The sequence below is a fragment of the Rattus norvegicus genome, chromosome 5, assembly GCF_021556685.1.
Source record: "Rattus norvegicus strain SHRSP/BbbUtx chromosome 5, alternate assembly SHRSP_T2T, whole genome shotgun sequence".
In the NCBI taxonomy this organism is placed as follows: Eukaryota; Metazoa; Chordata; class Mammalia; order Rodentia; family Muridae; genus Rattus; species Rattus norvegicus.
In genome coordinates this window covers 137,134,259-137,151,432 of record NC_141538.1, presented here as the reverse complement: position 1 = coordinate 137,151,432, position 17,174 = coordinate 137,134,259, and the positions used below count along the sequence as shown (strand labels likewise).

Genomic DNA, 17,174 nt, shown 5'->3' with positions numbered 1-17,174 from the left:
AGACAGGAAACCCTGGAGATAGGAAACCTATGACAGAGATCAGGGGACAGACGAAAGCATCACCAATAGAATATAACAGATAGAAGAGAGAATCTCAGGGGCAGAAGATACCATAGAAAACATTGACACAAGCATCAGCACCAGCATACAAATCCATTCCAACTCTCACTAAATACCTAGTACTCTTCATTCCCATGGAGCTCAAGTCTTCCTGAACAGCTTCCAATACCACTAGTATATCTCCAGGTTGACTGTTTACCCATCCTTTTGATACAAAGAGGAAGAAGGAGAATCCAGAACCACACATGTGAGTCCCTGTAATCCTAGCACTTCGGAGAAAGTAGGTGACCATGGGAAGGCTAGCCGAGGAAGCTGGATCTTGACTTCGAGGCTTGCTTAGGCCAAACACTTAGCAAAACCTCATCTCAAAAAGAAGCAAGGAAACACTATGTAGGATATCATGTAAGTTATGAGTGACACTTTTCCTATTTTACCAGGGGGGAAGAAAACACAACTGAAATCCACACTGTATTCTTACAACTGAAACTTAATATTTTAGCTGCTGTTTCAGCCTGGCTCTGGAGAGTAAACTCAAGCTTGGGTCTTTGTCACTGAAATCCCAGATGCACCCCTCAATCCTCAGGCCCTTCTGACAGATTGAGGGGCCCACATGTAAGGATACTGAGTCAGGGAACCCCAGGGACAGATACCTGCATAGCCTGTCACCTGTATACCTGCAATAATGTGACTGACAGGATTGTCATGAGTGAGCCCTGCAGTTACAAACAGGACATGTGTCTGTTTGTCCTAAAAAGCTGGGGAAATACATATGTATCTACTGTCCCTATGTGATTTAAGGTGGTTGGAAACAGCATTGTTTTTAAAAGATTTGCAATGCTACACCAAAAGACCAGGTTAAAGATGGTGAGCTTGGTCATGAACACTTTAGATTCTATAAAGGGTCCAGGAAAAGCCTAAGGTAACTTAAAGGATGGAAACAAGGAAGCAATTCAACATTTTGTTACTAAGCTTTAAGTGTCTTCAAAAAGAACGTCTCACAATGGCAGTGAAAGTCTGTAAAGAGTTCAACGTCTTAAAATTTTCTACATCATTCAGGTTTCCTTTCAATGTTTTCCTTATACCCTCACTAAAAAATCACAAATGTTTTTTAAATTTACTTTTCGTTAGCATATATTCAGTGTACAAAATGGCTTCAGTATGACCTTTTCACTCAATGTTTACAATGTAGTTCTGTGAGGCCTGAGTGAACCTCTTCCAGGACCTCATGAATGAGACACACGGAGGCAGTGATCGATGTCAAAGCAAGAGGAGTTTAATTCCGACATGTGACCATAGCCCTATAATGAAACCCAAAAGATAAAGCAGTGTTCAGGAGGAGGTTGAGAGCTAAGATATGAAAGGGCCTGAGGGACTGTTAAGTGTAAAATCACAATGGGCCGATCTGGGAGATAGGACATTGGGCAGCAGATTCTGTGGATTCCACTTTCAGGTCTGGGTGTAAAGGCAGTGACCTTAACAACCATCAGAGTATGGAACCATCGTGGGGTCCTTTCTATGCAGGTCCCAGTGCGCCTCTGAATTTCTGACACAGATATCATCGGGCTCCAGTAAGGTGAAATATGGCAGAATTGTAGGTCCGCTGGGTCTCTAGGATAGTCTGATGTACAGCCTTGATGGGGACTAGCAAGACTGGAGGGAGGAATGGTTAGCGTTCTGCCACCTGCTGGTCTCCAATCCTGGGAAGCAATGAGCAAGGTCTACCTAACCTAACCTCAGGGTGGGCAAATCCCTCCCAAAGTGGGTTTCAGCACACCCCAAGGAAAGCAAAGGAAGGCGGTCAATCCACTCTTTGCTGGCCTCTTGTGTCAGCTTTGGTTTCTTTTTAAGTTTAGTACATTTTTTCTAGCTGCCCAGAGCCCTGTATGTGTAACGAAGTTTGCAATCTCTGTGTTAATGTGTAACTATTATTTGAGAGCTTGTTGCTATGACACTTAGGCCATTGTGAGACCTGATTGCTATGGGGAAGCTTCGAATCAGGAGGAGCTGTGAAGCTACTATGTGAGCAACTTCAGTGTCGGTGCAGAATGCTTCCACCCACCTGGAGAAAACATCTATAAAAACTAGAGTCCACGTAGCCTTCCTGGCCAGGCTGGTCTGGAGGAGGTCTGTTTCCCCAGGTTTGTCAGTGAGTTGGTCTCTCATTCGGACTCCTTCCTGGGTAAGGGCTCTCTGTTTAGGATTAGCTTGAGCACAATCCTGGTGTCCAGCTGAAACATCCCACATTAGACATCCAGACTTGTTATAGACACCTTAGTTTTAGCAACGCAGAAGGTTTGATGAACCCCAGGGGAGTATCCTGGTAAAGGTCAGTTAACAAGGTCCTTCCAGTTGGTTATGGGAGAGATTTGTGTCCCTAGTGACCTCCCTCAACCTGTAGGTCTGAGCTGTGTGTTCTTCAAAATGGAGTCTCATGCAGAACCAGGTAGGGGTGCCTCATCAGTTATCAATGGCCATCCATGGTCTTAGGGTCAACTGTTGGTCAGCCAGGTCACTGGCCCAGGAATGAAGGACAGCAATTTGTAGGGGCAGATAAATAGTCCCTTCGAGGGATAAGAGTTTTCTTTTTACTTTTTTCTTTTAAACGTCCTTTCCCAATGTAGTTGAGAAGCCCTCTTTTTCTATAGATCATACTGAGGACCTGGGTGTAAGTAAATGCACGACAAATGTCCCTGAATGGGTGGTGGGCTTTCCGTCCCTCATCTGAGAACCGGTCAGACTGACCAATACTGTCCTCCCTGCTGAAGTACCAAGAATGAAGCCAAATCATAGCTTCCACATCCTGGATTTTATCTTTTATCTCGTGACAGTTATAGATGAACACCTGAGTGTTGTCATCAGGCAAGAGGGGAGCAGAATTGAGGACAGTCAGTTTTTGAAACTAGATTCTTGGGTGGGCCAGGTGTGGGGCATATTACTGGGTCACACAGGCATTAAACAGTCAGTGTTCCGGCGGCTGTCTAGGAGAAGAGTCTCAACTATATTTTAGGACGTTGTCTGTGAGTATAAGGCCCTTTCACACATGTTATTGCCACTCTGTTTCTTCCTACCTGTCTCCTCACCTTGCATGCTCAAGATCTCTTTCCCACATCACCTATCTGCCTCAGACTGTCTCCATTCCTGTCTGTGACTCTCTATCTGCTTTCTTCCAAGGGTAATGGGATCAGTTCTCCTCTATGCCTCATTTGGCTTCTGTGGGTAAGAAGCCTTGAGATTCTACTCTTTTGCCCTCTCCTAACTCTGTGGAGAGAATCAAAGGCTGTTGTTCTGAGTGGCCATTTCTACGCCTGATTGCATGATCCTGGGCAATGGGATTATATATTTGTTCAAAAATACTCACAACCTAGTGTATAATTCCATGCTTTGAGGAGAATGGTAATGCCACTGTGGTTGTGTATTGGGAAGCAGTAAAAGGCAGGTTTCTGAGTTTAGGGACAACCTGGTCTACAGACCGAGTTCCAGGACAGCCAAGACTTGAAGAGTCTCATGGCTCTAATTCTGGTGCCTCTGTATTGAGTGTGAGTTGGTCAGGATCCTCGATTGCTGCTCAGGGCAACTGTAGTGCTAGGTGTCTGTAGTCTGCCTCTCTCTTTAGGGTTCTGAGTGGAAAATACATTCAAAGTATCCCACATAAATGAGTAATAGGCACCAGACTGTGGAATGAACCCAGATATTAAAGAAAGAAAAAGCATTTGTGCTGCTCCTATACTAATTGGAGCACAACCAAAATGTGAGAGACCAAGCCATGAAAAGAAAGTGAGACTTTCCCCAACCCAACATTCCTGTCACACTTTTTAAGGAGAAGCCTCACTCCACTAGTTGGGGACCCCATGAAAACCAAGCTACAGGTATGCCACGTCTGGGCTGGGAGGTGGAGCAGGTTCCTTCCGTGTCTGCTCTGTGATTGTTTTATTCAATCCTTACCTTTTACAGTCAGCTGCAACATGGACCACGGATGTCTCCATGGCCTTCAGTATCAGCAGGGACCACAGAGCCCAGCATGACCCAGACCTTTTCTTCAGGAAATACTTCAGGGGCAAATGAATGTGAAGCTCTCAGGGCTCTCAGGGCTACACAAAGAAAACCTGCTACCTGCTTCTCCTCGCAACAAAAAAAAATTTACAGAGAAAGGAAAAGAAAAAGTTCAAAGATGGGCTGGAAGTGTGGCTCAGTGTACACAGCCCCCAAGTCCTACCCCTTGATGAATAGGGTGGAAATATAGGACTGACCTCCTGGCCTCAAACTCAGAGATCCTCTGTCTCCTAGATGCTGAGAAAGGCTAACACACCTGGTCTTCACAGAAGGTCACAGTGTATCCACAGTAAGAATTTATATGAATCTTAAACCCAGCACAGTGGGTGTAACAGGATGTCGCAGACATGTGAATGTAAGGATGTCCAGAGACTCTGTGTAATCTTCCCAGTTAGTGGGAGCTGTTTTACAACTGTGCACACGTCCTTACACACTGAAGGGTTCTGGCTGGAAGCATGAGTAACCTCTCTTTTTTTAAAAGGCAGTTTTCTTTCTTTCTTTCTTTATTTATTTTTTATAAAAAGATTCATTGATTTTATTTATATAAGTACACTGTAGCTGTCTTCAGATACACCAGAAGAGGGCATCAGATTCCGTTACAGACTGTTGTGACCTAGATAAACAAGTTTTCGGAAATTGAACTCAGGAAGTCTGGACGACTACTCTGTTCTACTAACCACTGAGCCATCTCTAAAACCCAGGGGTGGTGTTTCTTTACATGCTCGTTTAGGTGATCTGATCGTGGATAGGTTGTGTAGCAGATCTGACACTGGTGGGGCCGATCCCCATTGTGCTTTCTCATGTGGCGTGCGAGCTCATCTGAGCGAGAGAACGTCCATGTGCATCTGGAGCATTTGTAGGGCTTCTCCCCTGGATAAGAGAGAAAGAGATGCTTGTTACACTCAGGGGAAGATGGGACGGCATCCTGACAGTGATGGAGCACAAGGTTCAACAAGGTGGATGGAGAGGACACTGAGGTATGCAAAGGAGTAGCTGGACAGGAAGAGGAGTGGGACAGCTGAGGAGAACATGGAGAGACAGGGAGAAAGAAGGAGCCACAATAAGAGGATAAGGAAGGGATAAATAAGGAAGGCAAAGGAGGAGTGAGTGAGAAGGAAGAGGGTACAAGGAGAAAATCCCACAGGGGGAGAGTCTAGAGTCTGAAATGGACATAAGTCAATAGTCCTAGTACCTTGATGGCTCAGGTGGCAGCATTTCTTGTACCTGAGTGTTCAAGAACAGTGTGGACAACATGGTGAGAACTCACCTATGTGAAGGGGAGACCAGGAACCTCCACAAGGCAACAAACTAATACCCCACTTATCCCACCATGCAGTGCAAAGACATCACAGAAGACTGTAGCACAGCACACACTACCCTACTGCCTGGAGGATCAAGAAAACTCCATACCCAATTTCAAACTTACCAGCCTTCCCCACGTTATCCTCTGGGACAGAGCTGCAGGACAAGGCAATAGTCTAAAATAATAGCCAACTGTATGCAGGCAGATGTGTGGCCACTTATCCCCCAAACCCCATATCCAGACAGATCCTCACTCACCAGTGTGTTTGCGAATATGGCCTGTGAGGTGGGAAGACTTTGAAAAAGAATGTCCACAGTAATGGCAGATGTAGGCCTTCCCTGTGTTTTGGGTTGGGGTCCTGAGGCCATTCTTCCTGTGTGGGAGATTTCCTGGCACCACAGGCAAGTCTGAAGAGCATGCTGATGTTTGACCCTGGACCATGTGGGAGATTGAAAAATCTAACACTGGGTCTCCATGGGGCATCTGACTACTAACAAGGGACATCATCCATCCTGTATTACAGGTCTGGTCACCATTGGTGGTGGTTGTCTGATCCCCATCGAAGGTTGGGTTACCCTCCGTGGCTGTCATATAATATCTGTAGAAGTTCTGATGATCATCACTGGGGGTCGTTTTCTGACTTCCACAGAGAGTCTGGAAACCAGTTATCTGAGCCCCGTCGTAATGACTCCTGGGATTCATTGGCTGACCCTTAAAGAGAGTTTGATCGCCGAAGTGGCTTGTTGTTTGTTCTCCATAGAGAATTGGGTTACCATCAGAGGGTACTGCCTGTTTTCTATAGAAGTTGGTCTCATCGCTGGCAGTGTTTTTCTGATTTCTATGGAGAACCTGGTTAGAATCAAAAGACATTGTCTGATACCCAGAGTGAGTTTGTTTAGATTTGTGGGCCATTGTTTGACCCCTATAGAGAGTCTGGTTATTGTCAAAAGGCATTGTCTGACCCCCAGAGACAGTATGGTTAGGATCACAGAGCATGGGTTGACCCCTATAGAGAGTCTGGTTAGTATCAAACGGCAATGGCTGACCCCCAAAGAGTGTCTGGTTAGTATCAAAAGGGACTGTCTGACCCCCATAGAGATTCTGGTTAGTATCAGAAGGCATCTGGTGACCCCCATATAGAGTTTGGTTAGAATCATGGGAAATTGTTTGACCCCCATAAAGAATCTGGTTATAATCATGGGCCATTGCTTGACCTTCACAGAGAGTCTGGTTAGTATCAAAAGACATTGTCTGATACCAAGAGTGAGTTTGTTTAGATTTGTGGGCCATTGTTTGACCCCTATAGAGACTCTGATTATTGTCAAAAGGCATTGTCTGACCCCCAGAGACAGTATGGTTAGTATCATGGGGCATTGGTTGACCCCTATAGAGGGTCTGGTTAGTATCAAACGGCAATGGCTGACCCACATAGAGAGTCTGGTTTCCATTGGGAACAGTCATTTGATTATTATAGTAGGCCTGATTAGCACTGAGGATTTTCACCTTATCTCTGTATACATTCTGGTCATTGTACGTTTCCACCTGATTTCTATAGACTGTCTGGTCACCAATAGCAGTTGTCACCTGATTTCTATTGACTTTCTGCTCACTATTGAAGGTCATCATCTGGTGCCCATGGTAAGTCTGATCGGCATTGGAAGTTACCACCTGACCCCAATCGGAAGCTTGGTTATCCTCAGAAATGACTGAACAGTCTTCAAATGAGGATTGGTAACCACTGAAGCTCACCACAGGACCCTCTGTAAGAGTTGCTAGCTGATTATCATAAATGGTGTTTATCTGGCTGTCTTCAATAGGGCTTGTCACCTTGGTTCCAGTGGCTGCTGTCTTCTGGTATGTAGTGAGTAAGGACTTGGAGCTGTCCTGGCCATGGGTCAGCTGGGTGCTTGCTGTGGAGAGCATGATGTCAACAGGCACCATTTCTTGGCTCATAGGAACAGCCTTATGTGGCTGTGCAGGGGGTTTACCAAGGGCTGTTGCAGGGTGCATTGTTGTGACTGTGTGAGGGACAGAAGAAGATTCAGAGGTCATCACAGTGGAACTGCAGGAAGTCATGACTCTGGGCTGACTTGTGCTGGCTGTCCTGTACAGGGGCTCTGAGAGACTGGGATGAAGACCTGAAGCTAAGCTGGAGCTCTGCCCTGGTCCTTCTGTGGCAGGAAGACTTGGAGAAACTCAATAGCCCCAGAAGTTTGGAGGATGGAGGTAAGCTGTTAGTAGAACTGGATTTTCAGTTGTAAGAACCTAGGAAGTAAAATCAGAGGGTCACTCAACAGAACCTTAAGACCTGGTCCTCATCCTGCCTTCTCACCAATGCCAAGCTAAACCATCCACCATCTTTTCTTACTCCAAAGGGCCTCTGCAGACATTGCCATAGACAGCCAGTTAGAAGAGTTAGTCAGGTCTCATAGAATTACATAAGATTTGCACCAATGACACCAGGACACAGGAGTCATGGCTGTCCCTGTTTTAAGGAGAAAACAGCTCCATAGGGAGGGCACTCTACTGCAAAGATACAAATACATGGAAAGACTGGAAATACAAAACAATGAGCTAACATTATTTACAATTTCGTGTTCTAAGAATAAAATAAACTCAAACACGACAAAGAAGAACATTAGAGCAGAGCTAATACAGAAAAGTCAGCTGAAATAAAAATTGATCAAATTTTTTAAAGATCAACAAACTTGATGAACCTATTTGTAATCAGAAAGGGAGGAAGAGGCTGGTAAGATTGCTCTGTGGGTAAAGGCGCTGTCACGCAGACCTGAAACCCACAGAGTGAAAGGAGAGAACCTGTTCTTGTAAGGTCTCCTGTGCCCTACACAGATGCACTGTGGCACACGACAGCACTCGTGCCTGCACACAGGAAACATACCACCTCGTGTGGCAGTCTTCTAAGTCCAGCTACGTGGAAGGTTGAGGCAGAAGGATTGTAGGTTCAAAGTGTGCTTGGACATTTAGGGGAAAAGTCATTTGTAGAAACTGGAGACATGAGTCATTAGGTAAGAGCATTGTCTGCTCTTCAGGGGACCCAATTCAATTCCCCGCACCCACATGGCTGTTCACAACTGTCTGTGTAACTCCAGCTCCAGACGATCTGATGCAATGCCCTAGTCCAGGATCAACTGGGATTGCATGTGTGTGGTGCACGGACATAATGGTGGGGAAAATACACTAAGGAAGTAGAAACCAAACATATCCTTTAAAGGAGATGGGGGTGTGGAGTTGGCTCGGCCATTGAACGGGAGGGTCACACCCAAAATAAAGAGATTGTGTTCCCAGCCAGGTCCAGTTTGCAGAGTGAGTACCAAGTCAGGCAAGATAACCACTAAACCGTTCTTGAAAAACCAAAGGATAAAATCATATCAATAACTGATTGTGTTTAAAACAAATAAATAGCTGGGCAGAGGTGGCAACTGGGAAAGCAGGTAGGTTAGGGCATGACATACACCAGGGCAGTGCACATCTTTATCCCTACACTAGGGAGGCAGAGGCCAGCCAAGACGCTTGAGTTCCAGGAAATTCTGGTCTACAGAGAACGATGCAGGCCAGCCTGGTCTATACAGAGTCCAAATACTAAGTCTAAACAAGAAGGGAAGGAAGAAGGAAGGAAGGAAGAAGAAGAAGAAGAAGAAGAAGAGAGAGAGAGAGAGAGAGAGAGAGAGAGAGAGAGAGAGAGAGAGGAAGAAACTGTTTAAAAAGAAATAACCAGGGTCCCACTGGCTGTGTCTGGTGCATACGTATGTGACATTCCTTAGTAACCAGTGACTCTTCCTGTGAGGAAGGCGGGATGTGCATTGCTGCTCTGGCTGGGTGGGAAAGTGGCCAGAGCAGATTCTTGGTTTCCAGTGCCCCACAGTTACAGCTGCAGAGAACATCTGGACAGAGGCAGAGCTGCCCTGGGGTAAGAAGGGCATCAGTTCGGGGCCATCAGGGCCGGGAGGTATGCAGAGACGCAGCAGGTGTGTGCTCTTGCACTGGAGTCTGCACACACATCAGACTTGGAAAACAAGCGTGCAAGGGGGTAACTGAGCCAGCGTGACAGTGGGAGAAGGTCAAGGCCGACTGCCTTCACGGTGTACACTTTGGCTCCACTGCTGACGCCTTCCTTCCCTGGAAGAACAGTAAGGGGCAGAGAGGCTGGCTGGAAAATGATACAAATTCACTGAACATCGTCACTTTCAGCAAACAGAGTCCCATGAACTGATGAGTGTGGTGAAGTCCATGCTGAAATTACCAGAAGAGTCAGGAAGCAGGACTAGGGCCCTGCATCAGATCCTCTGCAGCTGGAGTTACACAGACACTTGTGAACAGTCACGTGAGTGCTGGGAATTCAACCTGGGTCCCCTGCAGAGCAGACAATGCACTTAACTGATGACACATCTCTCCAGCCTCTCCAAACAACCTTTTTAAAAATTGCCCAAGCACACTCTGATCCTACAATCCTTCTGCCTCAACCTTCCATGTCTGTCACTGTAGGACTGTCATACCACGTGATATGTTTCATGTGTGCAGGCACCTGTGCTGGCCTGTGCCACAGTGCACCTGTGTAGGGCACAGGACAACTTATAAGAACGGGTCCTCTCCTTTGACTTTGTGGGTTTCAGGTTTGGGTGACAGTGCGTTTACCCACTGAGCCATCTTGCTAGCCTAGACCCTCCCTTTCTACTCACAAATAGGTTCACCAAGGTTGCTGATCTTTAAGGCAGAGAATTATAATAGAATTCATTACCACACAGCATTGCACAGGAAGCACCCACCTAAGCTGTAATGGAACTCAAATTCCATTACAAATCCATTTCACTCTCACTAAATTCCTTCCTTCCCCTGGAGCTCAAGTCTTCCCGAACAGCTACCAAACCCACTAGTATTTCCCCGGTTTATAAGGGACCTGGAGGGACTTTGTTTACCCATCCTGAGATCCACAGAGAGTAACTCAGAAGGAGAATCCAGAACCACACATTTAGGGCCCTGAAATCCTAGAATTCAGAGAAAGCAGGTGGTCATGGGAAGGCCAGCCTGACTCTGTCTCAGAAAAGGACTCAAGGAATGGTCCTGGGCCTCCTGCCTCAACTGAAATGATGACGCACTGGCTTCAACCAGCTCTGCTCCAGTCCTGAGTCTCCAGCACTCAGAGAGCTGAGGAAGCTGCATCTTGACATTAAGGTTTGCTCAGTCCCTATACTTTGCAAAACCTGATTTCAAAAACAACAGAGAAACAAACAAATAAGCAAAAACTATGCAGGATTTTGTGGAAGACCCGAGTGACACTTTTCATATTTGAAATAAAGTGTTCCTATTTTACTGGGGTAAGAAAGCACAACTGAAATCCCCAATGTTGTCCTAAAACTAAAACTTAAAATATTATCTGCTGTTTCAGCCTGGCTCAGGAGAGTAAACTCAGACTTGGGGCTTTGTCAGTGAAATCCCCGACGCTCCCCTCAATCCTCAGGCCCTTCTGACAGATTGAGAAGGGCCAACATGTAAGGATGCTGAGTCAGGGAACCCCAGGTGATGGATACCTGCATAGCCTGTCACCTGTATACCTGCATTGATGTGACTGACAGGATGGTCCTGAGTAAGCAGCACAGGTCACAAACAGGACAAGTGTCCATGTTAGTCCTAAAAAGCTGGGGAAATACATATGTCTCTACTGCACCTGTGTGATTTACGGTGGTTGGAAACAGCATTGTTTTAAAAAGATTTGCAAATGCTACACCACAAAGACCAGGTCATCGACTTGTCAGCTTGGTCATTAACATTTTAGATTCTCTAAAAAGTCCAGGAAAAGTGTAAGGTAACCTAAACGATGGAAAACGAGAGAGCAATTCGACATTTTGACACTAAGTTTTTAGTATCTTCAAAAAGAACTTTCCCAGGTAAAGTCTGTAAAGAGTTCAACCACTTACAAATTTCTGGATCCTTCAAGCATCATTCCAAGGTTTTCCTAATATACTCACTCAAAAAGTAGCAACGATTTTTTAAAAGTGTTCTTGTCATTAGCGTGTATGTTCAGGGTACAAAGTGGCTTCTGCGTGACATTTTTGGTCATGTTTATAATGTCCTCGGACCAGATATAAAAATAAAACTTTCATTTCCCAGAAGATAAAGAGACAGGCAGGGCTGGCACCTACGGTTAACTTCAGAGCTCAGATTCAAGGGATGGGGAACCCTGAACATGAGTCCAGTCTGGTCAGCACAATGAGTTCCAGAACACAGAGGACCACAGAGAAACCCGGTCTCCAACCAACCAACCAACCAACCAACCAACCAACCAACCAACCAACCAACCAACCAATCAACCAACCAAGTAAATAGTAAGAAAATTCAAAAGATTGTGCCTAAAAGATAAATAGCTGGGCGTTGTCTTCTCATGCCACGGGGTCCCAACACTCGGGCTGTAGATGTGGGTGAGTTTGAGGCCAGTCTGGTCTGCAAAGTGTGTTCCAGGACAGCCAGGGCTACACAGAGAACCCCCTGAAAAAAAACAAAACAAAACAACCATCATAAGTAGATATAAAGGTGGGAGATTGTAGATAGTCGTAGACCAACATTTCCTACATCACTCCCAAAGCCCTGTTTTCAACCCCACCACATCAAAAGAGTGGGAGGCGAGGGAAAGAAACACAGATTGTGAGCAGAAGCCCGAGATTCCACCTCAAACAGCACAAACACAGAGAGACCAAGGACCCCAAAACATATCACTGAAGATACACGAATGAGTACCAAGCCAGGGACGATGCCCAATGTCAGCGTAGGAAATGAAAGGAGACTGAGCAGACAATTATTGGCATGGATAATATTTAAAGAGAAGCCCCACACACTAATAACTAGAGATGTTGAGCTATGAAGAATAGGAATTCTTGCCTACTGCTGGCACTGAAAAATGAAGGCTGGGACATGGTGATGGTGGTGCTTGCCTTTGATCCCTGCACTCTGGAGGCAGAGGCAGGAGATCTGAATTCTAGGTCAGCCTGGAGTTCCAGGAAAGCCTGGCTATAGAGAAAGCATCTTGAAAATCCAAAAGAAAAGCAGAAAGGTGAACCTCACAACTGCTGTAGAGAATGGGGTTGACACACAGGGGCTGGTTTTGCTGTACAACCCCAGCAATCCATTTCTGGGCCTATACCTCAAGAAAATTGGAAAGATATTTGATGTTTCTACATATTTATGTACATATTTATACATATTATGGTACCCACACCATGTAGTGTCTAGGAGTCTGATCATCATCAGACAAATGGGTGATTAAAATTCAGGATTTACTGTGGGAGACACACTCAGCCATGCTACAGACATGATCACTGAAAGACAGCAGTGGAAGAGACAGTCAGACAGGGGACTCGGGGTTGCTTGAGGGGTTGTGGGGAAGGGGAAGACTGAAGAGTTATTACCTAGGATAGGCCTAGCAGAGTTTGATACGAAGATCTTTTCAAAAAAAGATTCTTTTTTTTTATTATTATTTAAGTACACTGTAGCTGTCTTCATACCAGAAGAGGGCATCAGATCCCATTACAGATGGTTGGGAGTCACCATGTGGTTGCTGGGAATTGAACTCATGATCTCTGGAAGAGAAGTCAGTGCTCTTAACCCCTGAGACATCTCTCCAGCCCCACAGGGAGATCTTGTCTCAAAAATTCACAGCAGGCTGAGAGTGGAGGGGCATGCCGTGGACAAAACAGAGAAAATTAATGAAATAGAGAAATCCTATCACCAACCAATCAACCAAACAAACAAACAAAACCCAACGTACAACAAAGGTTCCATCCCATATTATCAGTTTATTTGACACAGGGTTCCTCTGTGTAGCCCAGGCTGTCCTGAAACTCCCTCTGTAGTTCAGGACGGCCTCGAACTCATAGATCTGTGTGCCTCTGCCTCCTGCGTACTCAGTGAGTGAAAGAATGGACCACCAACCCCTGGCTCTTTATTTCACAAAGAATCTTTTCAGTTTTTGTTTACTATTTTCAATTAATTCATTATTAATATTTGTCTGTTTTGTTTTTGAGGCCAGGGTGTCTCTGTAGCCCTGGCTATCCTGGAAGTCCCTCTGTTGACCACTCCACACTCCAATTCAGGGATCGGCTTTGTTTGCCTCTGCCTCCCTCGTGCTGGGATTAAAGGTTTCGTCACCACTGCCAACCGAAATTGTGTGAATAAGATAAAGTTTTGTGAGAAGCCCTGTGGGTGGGGCAGCAGGTCCTGTGGGTGGGGGCAGGTTGCATGATGGGATTAACTTAAACCTAGTGGTGGTGGCTCCGACTTCTAACCCCACCCACATGAGCCAGATGCTGGTGGTCTGTGGATTTGAGCCACCCTGGCCTAAAGACTAAATTCCAGATGGCCTGGGAGTCATCTCGATGCCTGCCTCGAGAAAAACAACAAACACAAAAATGAAACAAACACACACACAGCTTAACCAACCAAACACCAGAGCATAACTATTCCAAACCAATAGACCTCAAGAGCCATCTTCTGTGGCTAATGAAGACTTCAGTTCAAGCGGACCCAACTCTCTCTTTTGTCCCTCAGAGACACATACACTCATTTTCATCAACTAGGAAACATGGTATTTTAATTATACAATATATAAAAAAATATAATACTTAATATTCATATATAATATTACATATACTATGTATTCTATTATACATACTATATTTTAAAAATGAATATATATTAAAAACAAAAGATAAATATTTTAAAATAGAGATCCAGAAGAGCATCTTAAACTTCCTCTCTCATGACCCTAACTCACATTCCCAGACAGTCAGGCTGGAGCCACCCTAGGGTGACAACTCTAATTTGTACAAAGTGGACCTGCCAGATCTGGATGAGTATCTGAGAAAATGGAAGCAGGAAAGGAATTCTGGTGCACACAACAGCACAGGCTCTGGTCTGTAACCTTCAGGCCCTCAGGATGCACATGGTTCTGACCTCCTGTACCTGAGGGACCATTAACACAAGTACTTTCCTAGCCCAGACCTGGTGGCCCACAGCTTTAATCTCAGTCCGTGGGAGACAGTGGAAGATGTGTCTCTGTGTCTGAGGCTATCCTGGTTTACATAGTGAATTCCTATAGAGGAGAATTCTATCCCCAAAATGACTATTTGAATTTGTATTTATTTTTGAGACTGTGTGTCTACAGAGCCCCGGTTGACATGAAATTTACTCGGTGGATCAGGCTGGCCTTGATCCATCTGCCTCTGACTCCTCTGCGTACTACAGAAATTAAGGACATTGGCCACCATGCCTGGCTTCTTTTATTATTTTAAAAATTATTATTTCAAAACTCCGTGTGCAGACCAGGCCAGCATGAAAATCAGAATCTTCCTGCTTCTGTCTCAAGTGCTGGGACTTGAGTTGTGGTCACCACACTCGCAGCCTGGTCTCTTTCTGGATCATGAGTCCTGGCATTCTGGGTACCTTTGAGGCCTGCTTAAGGGCTGAGCTGGGACTGCATCTTGCAAAGACAGTTGTGATGATTACAATTGTTTTGATTACAATTCCACAGCACAGGCTCCAACACAGGCTGCGTTTTTCTCGTGCATGACACCCCCTGGCTCTCAGCATACCTGCCCCTGACCTCTGCAGAGACTTCTCTCTGCCTCACTACTGGCAATTCTGACCTCCCCTTCTTTAGAAGTTCCAGCCCAGGTTGATCACTTTGCCAATGAGAATGGAGACTTACCGAAGCCGATCCAGAGAGTGGTCTCCGATGGTAACCACGAGCTCAAGTGATCTAGGTGGATGGGAGAAACCCCTTCAGAAGGCTTTGACTTTTATGGGGTCTTGCGTGGACCACCCCCTTTGTGGGAGGAGCCTAGTGAAGTCCGTGTCTACCTATCAACGGGTTGGGGCCATGACATCTTTGAATTTGCTAGCAAGAAGCCTTGGGGCAGTGGTTTTTAACAGGTTTATGCAGTCGCTTTTGCAGGGCTGAACCGCCCTTTCACAAGGATCGCATATTTGATATCCTACATATTAGCTGCATTACAATTTATATCAGTAGGAAAAATTATACTCACGAACCGAAATAATCTTATGGCTGCTGGTCACCGCCGAAGAACCGTATTAAAGTTTTGCAGCCTGACGAAGGCTAACAGCCATGGCGTCTCTTTCCCAGATTGCACTGCAAACAGTTCGGCACATTGCCTTTCCCATCCCTCCTTGTGGGTTTTAAAGCAGTCATCCTGTGACGGGAAAGTTCAGAATGAAGGTCCTAAAGAACTGCCTATGAGTCAAGCACGGTGGTGCAGGCCTTTAATTAGAGCTCTCCAGAGGCAGAGAGGCAGGGGGATCTCTGTAAGTTCAAGTCCAGCCTGATCTCCAAGACGAGTCCAGAGCAGCCAGGGATACACAGAAAAACCCGGCTCGAAAAACAAAAACCAAACCCACACAAAATTAACCTATTGGTTGTAGAGTTGAACCCAAGTAACTTTGTTCTCATGGGTTGAGTGTTTAGGTGAACCTATGACCCGAATTTCTAGTGTTCCTTCTACCGCTTAAAGAAGATTTCATCTCGAGGATCGTTGGTCTGGTAATCAAAACAGTTTCTAGTGAGAAATAAGGAGAATCCGGCTAGGTCCCCTCAATAATAACGCAGGTTCTCAGTTGTTTGTTAATTGATTCATTTTTGCTTTTCTTTGTTTCTTCAGTTGGTTGATTGGCTGGTTTTTCTACACAGGATTTCTTTCTATAGCCCTGGCCTGCCTGGAGTTCGCTCTGAAGAATTCGCTGGTGGTGAACTCAAGAGATTGCCCCCTGCCTCTGCCCTTCTGGTGGCCGCACACCGGCCAATAAAACCCTTCTGTTCTACTGTTTTCTTGTGTGGTTCAAACCCTCTTTTTCCATGTCTATCTGGTTTGTTCTAGCCAGAATCGAGGGGGTACATAGTAGTCTCCCACTGCTGCAACAGACTTGTCTGTTTTCCCTTCAGTTCTGCCAGGATTTCTTCCAATATTTTTCATACATTATGTTGTTCATTAGATGCATGACTGTCTAGAACTGTTTTCGTTTCTCTCCAGAACCCTTCATATAATCTCTGGGGCTCAGGGGGTGGTGGCTCATGTGGTTAAAAGTGCTGTCTGTTGGGGTTGGGGATTTAGCTTAGCGGTAGAGGGCTTGCCTAGGGTGGTGAAGGTTAGACCACAGACCTGTACTCAAACCCAAACGACAAAGCACAAGATTCAGGAGGGGGTTGAGATGCAAGGAGTAAAAGGGGCTCAGGTGCAATTAACCCTTAATTTCAATGGTCCATAATCTGTGACATTGACAGCAGATTCTGTGGCATTCCTCTTTCAGGCCTGGGTGTAAGGCTAGCGACCTTCATGGCCATCGGAGTAGAGAACCACTGTGGGGTCCTTTCTGTGCCTGTCCCAGTGCACCTTTGAGTGACTTTTTGGCACAGATATCATTGGGCTCCAGTAAGGTGAAATGTGGCAGAACTGGACATATGCTGGGTCTCTTGGATAGTCTGATGAACAGCCTTGATGGGGACTGGAGGGACTTGAGGAAGAAATGGTTAGCGTTCTGCCACCTGCTGGTCTCTAATCCTGGGAAGCAATGAGCAAGGTCTTCCTAACATAACCTCAGAGATGGCGAATCCCTCCCAAGGTGGGTTTCAGCACACCCCAAGGAAAACAAAGGAAGGCGGTCTATCCACTCTTTGATGGTCTCTTGTGTCAGCTTTGTTAGTTCCTTTTTATGTTTAGTTGATTTTTATTACCTGCCCTGA

The 17,174-nt window shown here is 45.6% G+C and overlaps 1 long non-coding RNA gene across 3 annotated transcripts; it reads left to right on the top strand.

The window, feature by feature from the left end:
• Positions 1 to 2,056: 2,056 nt before the first annotated feature.
• Positions 2,057 to 16,260, top strand: LOC148006001 (uncharacterized). 3 transcript variants are annotated; one of them, XR_015620445.1, is made up of 4 exons: positions 2,057 to 2,198; positions 4,012 to 4,399; positions 7,526 to 7,639; positions 16,125 to 16,260. It is a non-coding gene; the product is annotated as an uncharacterized LOC148006001 (long non-coding RNA). The 3 variants fall into 3 exon arrangements; XR_015620446.1 differs by lacking the exon at positions 16,125 to 16,260 and adding an exon at positions 11,540 to 11,766; XR_015620444.1 differs by having other exon boundaries at positions 2,063 to 2,239.
• Positions 16,261 to 17,174: the final 914 nt, after the last annotated feature.